Source organism: Raphanus sativus, unplaced genomic scaffold (genome assembly GCF_000801105.2).
Source record: "Raphanus sativus cultivar WK10039 unplaced genomic scaffold, ASM80110v3 Scaffold0275, whole genome shotgun sequence".
Taxonomy (NCBI): Eukaryota; Viridiplantae; Streptophyta; class Magnoliopsida; order Brassicales; family Brassicaceae; genus Raphanus; species Raphanus sativus.
This window is the reverse complement of record NW_026615595.1, coordinates 19,328-27,668: the sequence shown is the minus strand read 5'-3', so window position 1 is coordinate 27,668 and position 8,341 is coordinate 19,328. Positions and strand designations below refer to the sequence as shown.

The window sequence follows — 8,341 nt, the reverse complement described above, 5'->3', positions numbered from 1 at the left end:
TTCCTAAAAACAATCATCTACCCGCAGCTGCTGAAACTCACATGGTATCTCCATCCTTAAGATAAAAAGTTTTATCACTAGTGGAAGATCAATTTAAGTCACACATCGAAAATTAAACAAAATAAAGTCTAATATATAAAAAGAAGTCTAACTCTAATTAGGATAAAACTTTCTGAAAAGAAAACAAAAAGTAAATCTATGCGGAATTTTCCTTTTAAACTTAAAATGGACAATATCATAATTCCAACAAGTAGAACTAATAGTTCTAATATATCTCAACATATGTTTATTAATGCAGTTTCTCCACAAGCTACCTCCTCCGCTAGGGAACTCGAACGCAAGGTTTCTCACTTCCTTTACCTCTAAACCTAATATCATTTCCCTCCGCTGCTTGTCGCTGCTGTCTCTCGATTGTTCCACCGAAGAAGACTCGACACAACCCACCTTTCTTCTCTCCGACAACCACCACCACCGGTTCTCAATTCACTACCGCGAAGACTCAGCCATCCTTTTTCTTGGCTTCTAGAGCTGCTTCAAGAGGATGGATACTGGAGAAAAGACCAATTCTTCGCCATGATTCGGTTCCTCCGTCGCTCCTCAAGACTCCACGAGATTCTTCCTGTAAAATTTTTGAAAACTTTATCTTCCTATATATATTCAAGAAAATCAAGAACCTCTATTTTCTAATGTAATCTAAGGTGATCGATGCGTGGAAAGGCTAGACCCTTCACGAATCAACGAGACTAACTACGAGAAGATCTTAAGGCTTCTATGTGCGGAAAGATCGATGAACGAAGAGGTTTTAGCTTTACCATCAATGATTAATGATTATGAGATAAACCCGTCTTTAAGAATCTACAAGTCTATCATCCACGGTTACGCTGACAATGGCAAGTTCGAGGAAGCAATGTTATACTTGAATCAGATGAAAGAGAACGGTGTGTTACCGGAAACCGAGACATACGACAGGCTGATTGAAGGGTACAGTAAGTGGCAACTGTACGGTGAGATTGTTTCGTGCGTCAAGAGAATGGAAGCCGAGGGTTGTGCTCGTGACCACGTTACTTATAATCTACTCGTGTGCGAGTTCGCTCGAGGAGGGTTGCTTAAGAGGTTGGAGAGGATGTATCAGAGCTTGATGTCGAGGAAGATGACTCTGGACCTTGTTACTTTGGTGTCGATGCTTGGAGCTTATGCAGAGTTTGGGGTGTTGGAGAAGATGGAGGAGACGTATGACAAGATTCTGATGTTTGGGATTAGTTTGGATGAGGAGTTAGTTGGTTAACGTGTGATTACATTGATAAACTCATGTTCTCGAGGTTCGATGATTTGTGATGTGGCATTCGGAGGAGCGATCTGGCTTGGTGTCTGAGGGGTCTATGTCAAGTATATCTTGTGAGTCGGAATGTTTTGGATTACCTTGAAAAAGAGATGAACGAAGCGAGAATTCCTTGGAGTACAACTTTTGCTAATATTGTTCTTTTAGCTTACTTGAAGATGGGGGATTTTAAGAGCATTGAACTGTTACTCTTTGAGATAGGGAAGAGACGTGTGAAAATTGATCTTGTGACTGTAACAATTGTCGTCGACTTGAGCGTAGCTGGGTTCGTGGGTACTGCAGTTTTTATGAACTGGAAAAAGAATGGGTTTCTTGATAAGCCTGTGGAAATGAAGACTGACCCTTTGGTTCATGCTGCTTTTGGGGAAGGCCAGTTTCTTAGAAACTGCAATGAAGTGATGAAGCATGATACAAAGACATGGAGTTATCAGTATCTATTAGAAGTTGTGGTTAAGAATCAGAAAACTGAAACTTAAAAAACATATATGTGTATGTATATATTATATATGCGTATATAATGTACGGTTCTTAGCTTTATGGAAAAATCCAACCGAAAGTTTCTTATTTAAGAACTTTTCGGTTGGAATTTTGGTAAAGCTAAGAACCCTGCATTATATACGCATATATAATATATACATACATATATATGTTTTTAAGAACTTTTGAGTAAGAACCTTGGAATAATGATGCTCTTAGTATGTTAATTTCAATGTATAGATTGCACAATAACTTTATTTGTGAAAGATAAAAGTAATTGAGAGGCTTGCATTGTCGCATGATACAATGTTTCATATGCCTCAATAATGTTGGTGAACATATTGGCCATAAACAGAGATCCACATATATGAGAAGCGCCACAAAATTCAAACCAAAAAGAGTTCGAGAAAAATGGTGCGGATTAAGAGTTTATTCTGTTTAGAGTAGGACGACGATGTTGTCCTTGGTCTGGCTTAGCACAACCGTTAGTGAATCTGTCTCTGTAATAGTTGGTTCAAAGTTTAGAATGGGAAAGAAATGGAAAGAAAAATGTTGATATGAAAGAAAGAAGCATGATGCACCCAGTAATATTGATGCATCAGATGCCACGTGTAGTGCTCGTCCCATTGTCATGATGAAATAATTTTATATCGTACATAAAAGTTAACATAAATGCATTAACACCAAATCAAAAATTTTGGGTTGATTAACATTGCCGTGGATAGTAAGGCAGATATGAACATTCGTTTATGTCAAAATAAAAAATATTAGAAAATTTGCAGGCAATAATTACACACATTTTGCAAGTTTGGTTTATCTGAAGATAAACTTCTTTGATAAGCATTTTTATTTGAGCCTATGTTGGTGTCAAAAACGGTTATCTCGAAATCAACGGCTAAAAATATTTATCATGCGCGGACTTTCCATAAAACAAGCGTCGAAAGCAAAACAAGTCGTACAGCTTAAAAAACCTATGTTAAAGTCGATCTGATAGACCCCGGCCCAAGGATCAGTACATGGAACCAACTCAGCATGGAGTTCAGGACGTCCAGATCAGTTCAGCCGAGGTTCATCCATCCGGCCGTACCAGACAGACAGACCGAGCCGTGTACCGGATCGACCCACTTGCACCCGGGAAGGACCTTAGGCCGTATCCACATCCAGACGATGGAATTGATCGACCCACATCACTTCTTTCTCGACCCATTCATCATTCTAGGGCCAACAGTCGAGCCAGAATCCATGATCATCGTGATCATCGTGATCATACCCCGGATCATCGTGATCACCACCCGGATCATCCTGATCATCACAGCATGAACCTGGACACATCATGAACCTGGACAGTCAAATGAACCTTGCCAAGTCTTCATCAATTTCCGCCATTGACTGGTCTTGGTCAAAGTTCAGAAATCCATGTCTTGTTTTCATTGATTTATATTTTCTATGTTGTCATTTCCAACATTTCTCTTTATGTTTCTTTGACTCACAAACACTATATATATGTGATGTCTCTCATGAATAAATCAACAACGAATTTTCCTTTCTTTTTATGAGTTTTACTCTCTGTTCTTTGTCAAGAACATTTCTAGTTTCTTGGTGAGGTTATCTCCAAGTCTCGATCCTTCCTTTGTTGGACCGGTGCGTCACATCCGGCAACATTTGAAGTCTGGTAGTATCATTGGGCCTTTCCGCATCCCATTGTGTCACCAATCATCCCACCAGTTCTCTATCCTTCCGGATCAGAGTCCATATCAACCTTACCGAAAGAGTGATCCCGATTTTGGTTCTATCACGATCGTTCTTGTTTTACACGATAAACTTTACGAGAAAACCAACTCAGATTTAGTCGTAAAACTTCGATGATACAATCAAGAAGAACCGAGAGACATTAGGTCCATAGCTGAGATGACACGACCATACGAAAGTATACGGAAGAAAGGGGAAGTGATCTAAGTTTGGATAGGCCGAACGACAAGGAATCCGCCTTGAAACTTCAAAGAGCCCGTTCTCTCAAACCGTGAGGACCCAGAGAACGATCAAGATATCAAATCGAAACCCTCGTCAAGACGCACATGCCGGTCCTGGCCGCCGCCGGCTAGCCCCCGTGCTGCTCCTGGCCGCCGGGCGGCTAGCCCCCGTGTTGGTCCTGGCCGCCGGGAAACTTCAAAGAGCCCGTTCTCTCAAACCGTGAGGACCCAGAAAACGATCAACATATCAAATCGAAGCCCTCGTCGAGACGCACTTGCTGGTCCGTAGCCGCCGGGCGGCTAGCCCCCGTGCTGGCCGTGGCCGCCGGCGGCTAGCGCCCGTGCTGGCAGTGGCCGCCGGGCAGCTAGCCCCGCGCTGGCCGTGGCCGCCGGTGGCTAGCGCCCGTGCTGGCCATTGCCGCCGGGCGGCTAGCCCCGTGCTGACCGTGGCCGGCGGCGGCTAGCGCCCGTGCTGGTCGTGGCCGCCGGGCGGCTAGCCCCGTGCTGGCCGTGGCTAGCGCCCGTGCTGGCCGTGGCCGCCGGGCGGCTAGCCCCGTGCTGGCCGTGGCCGCCGGGTGGCTAGCCCCGTGCTGGCCGTGGCCGCCGGGCGGCTAGCCCCGTGCTGGCCGTGGCCGCCGGCGGCTAACGCCCGTGCTGGCCGTGGCCGCCGGGCGGCTAGCCCGTGCTGGCCGTGGCCGCCGGGCGGCTAGCCCCGTGCTGGCCGTGGCCACCGGCGGCTAGCGCCCGTGCTGGCCATGGCCGCCAGGCGGCTAGCTCCGTGCTGGCTCGGGTCGTCGGATGACAAGCTTCCGTGCATAAGTTCTAGGCCCCGGCCGTCAGAAGTCTGTACTTTGCGTTTTTCCCAAGTTTTCGCGGAACGAATCGTTGAGATTCCGCGTACAAAACTCCCGCTCTTACTCCAAACTAAGATCGTCGGAAACACTTCGGAAACTCGTAAGATATCAACGGGAAGGAAGATCTTAAATTCTTCGTGCGATACAGTGATGGTTATCTTAAGACACCACTCATCTCAACTCTACGAAGGATTGAAGATCTTCCGAAGAAATCGTAGAAAACAACGGAAGTCCTAGAAACGGCCCGAAAGGGACCAAACGCGATCGGACAGTCCGCTTACGATTGTCTGAGATAGATACGACGATTTACGTTTATCTTCACATAACAAGATAAATGTTAAATTTCCAGAAGGATAAATGTCAAGTTTCCCGAAGATAAATGTCAAGTTTCCCGATAAACATGAAGGCCGACGAAAATGGAAAAATCCCGCTTCGCGGCCCAAAAGGAGAATAGACCGTCATAAGAAGGAGTATATAAAGGAGCTTTGGGAGAGGAGGAAAGGCAGAGCAAAAATCATTAAGAGAGAGAGAAATCCGAGATTGGAGACCTAGAGAGCTCCTGTTAGGTTAAGAACTTAGAATTCAGGCGGTAGACTAGCAAGGTAGGACCTAGAACGTCCGGCCGCCTCTCGTTATATTTTCATCTTGTCCGCAGGCTCCTGTCTCTCTCGGAAGGATCTAACAATCCTTTTACTTAGAGTTCCGCACATAGAAACCCTAGGCATTATTCTCGACATGCCCGTTTCTATGACTAACGCTTGTACTAGACGAACTCCGCCAGGCAGTTCGATCTCTTGTTCAAACCCTTCCAACTGAACTACGTCCGACTTGATCCTCGAAAGGGGTACGTAGGCAGCCTTCCTTAAGGTCCAGTCCCAAATCTCAATAAAACCTTTCCGCATTTATTTGATCACTTGTCGTTGGTTGTCGCAGAGAATCCGGACCTTCAGGGAAAGTTAGGTTTACTTAGCTTTCCTCCGTTTTACTTAATCAAAATCGACAGTGCGAATTTCGGTTCCCACAGCCTAGCTATATCAATTGGGCATAGTTATAACTAAAAAAATTTTAAAAGTAAATTAATTATAAGCATATTCACATTGATTTTTTTTCTGCCTTGTTTGACTGTATATGTAATTTTATACAGTGTCATTTTCTTTTTTACCCTTATTTTTTCTTTTTAACTATCTCTTTCTCTTTATTTATTCATTAAAGCCTACTTTACAGCTATATATAAAATAGTTTATATTAAAAAAACTATTTTGTATGTATACCTTTATATTTATGCTTAAAACATAAATAGTCAACATTTATTTTAATTCTATACAAGTTTTTTTTAAAATTATTTAATATTATTTATCAAAAACAATTTAATAAAATATTGTTATATAATACTTATTTGGCATAGGGCATAAAAATGTCTTTTCACGGCTCTGTTGATTAACATGGAAAGTGGCAGAAACACTGACGCCTAGGGAATTTATAATCGCAAGTACCACGTATTGCTTTCTCGACTATGACGCACATCCTTCATACAAGCTCTTGCCTCTGAGCTAGGCGTCCTCTTGCATGTCTTCTGCCCTTCCACCATCGTTTGTTCTTCTTTATATATATATGCATAAATATGTCAGGGTTGATTATCAAATAATCTGAAATTTAAAAAATAATATAATTTGCCATGTATATAATAATGTCAATACTTTTTTATTTTGTAATAATGTCAATAATTACCAAAAGCAGAAAAGATAATTAGAACAACGAAGAGGAAGGTGATGATGGAAGCAAACTTAGCCATGCTATGTTTTACTTTTTACATTTTTTTTTTTAAATTTGAAGGTATGTTATGCGTATTGTATGAGGAACTGAGTCTAAGATGATTTTCTATTTATACTGACATGATGGCTAGTTTAGTCTTTTACTTTTCATCTTGCAATGAAGTTTAACCACAAAAAATGAAACACATATCTATTATTTAGGTAATTAGAGGCATTCTTAAACTTCAAGTGGGTAAAATAGACGAGAAAAGGCTAACCAAGAGATAAAATCTTGTATGTGATTGGACACTACTTCCTAAAAACAATCATCTACCCGCAGCTGCTGAAACTCATATGGTATCTCCATCCTTAAAGTTTTATCACTAGTGAAAGATCAATTTAAGTCACACATCAAAAACTAAACAAAAGAAAGTCTAATATATAAAAAGAAGTCTAATTCTAATTAGGATAAAGCTTTCTGAAAAGAAAACAAAAGTTAAATCTATGCGGAATTTTCCTTTTAAACTTAAAATGGACAATATCGTAATTCCAACAAGTAGAACTAGTAGTTTTAATATATCTCAACATATGTTTATTAATGCAGTTTCTCCACAAGCTACCTCCTCCGCTAGGGAACTCGAACGCAAGGTTTCTCACATCCTTTACCTCTAAACCTAATATCATTTCCCTCCGCTGCATGTCGCCACTGTATCTCGACTATTCCACCGAAGAAGACACGACACAACCCACCTTTCTTCTCTCCAACAACCACCACCACCGGTTCTCAATTCACTACCGCGAAGACTCAGCCATCCTTGTTCTTGTATTCTAGAGCTGCTTCAAGAGGATGGATACTGGAGAAAAGAGAAATTCTTCGCCATGATTCGGTTCCTCCGTCGCTCCTTAAGACTCCACGAGATTCTTCCTGTAAAATTTTTAAAAACTTTATCTTCCTATATATATTCAAGAAAATCAAGAACCTCTCTTTTCTAATGCAATCTAAGGTGATCGATGCGTGGAAAGGCTAGACCCTTCACGAATCAACGAGACTAACTACGAGAAGATCTTAAGGCTTCTATGTGCGGAAAGATCGATGAACGAAGAGGTTTTAGCTTTACCATCAATGATTAATGATTATGAGATTTAACCCGTCTTTAAGAATCTACAAGTCTATCATCCACGGTTACGCTGACAATGGTAAGTTCGAGGAAGCAATAATTCCTTGGAGTACAACTTTTGCTAATATTGTTCTTTTAGCTTACTTGAAGATGGGGGATTTTAAGAGCATTGAACTGTTACTCTTTGAGATAGGGAAGAGACATGTGAAAATTGATCTTGTGACTGTAACAATTGTCGTCGACTTGAGTGTAGCTGCGTTCGAGGGTACTGTAGTTTTTATGAACTGGAAAAAGAATGGGTTTCTTGATAAGCCTGTGGAAATGAAGACTGACCCTTTGGTTCATGTTGCTTTTGGGGAAGGCCAGTTTCTTAGAAGCTGCAATGAAGTGTGAAGCACGATACAAAGACATTGAGTTATCAGTATCTATTAAAAGTTGTGGTTAATAATCAGAAAACTGAAAAACATATATGTGTATGTATATATTATATATGCGTATATAATGTATGGTTCTTAGCTTTATGGAAAAACACAACCGAAAGTTTCTTATTTAAGAACTTTTCGGTTGGGTTCTCCGTAAAGCTAAGAACCCTTTATTATATACGCATATATAATATATACATACATATATATGTTTTTTAAGAACTTTTGAGTAAGAACCTTGCAATAATGATGCTCTTAGTATGTTAATTTTAATGTATAGATTGCACAATAACTTTATTTGTGAAAGATAAAAGTAATTGAGAGGCTTGCATTGTCGAATGATACAATGTTTCATATGCCATAATAATTTTGGTGAACATATGGGCCACAAACAGAGATCCACATATATG

The 8,341-nt window shown here is 41.1% G+C and overlaps 2 pseudogenes; both read left to right on the top strand.

Annotated features, from left to right (window-relative positions):
• Positions 1-292: 292 nt before the first annotated feature.
• Positions 293-1,815, top strand: LOC130501747 (pentatricopeptide repeat-containing protein At4g14190, chloroplastic-like; annotated as a pseudogene).
• Positions 1,816-6,989: 5,174 nt separating this feature from the next.
• Positions 6,990-7,902, top strand: LOC130501746 (pentatricopeptide repeat-containing protein At4g14190, chloroplastic-like; annotated as a pseudogene).
• Positions 7,903-8,341: the final 439 nt, after the last annotated feature.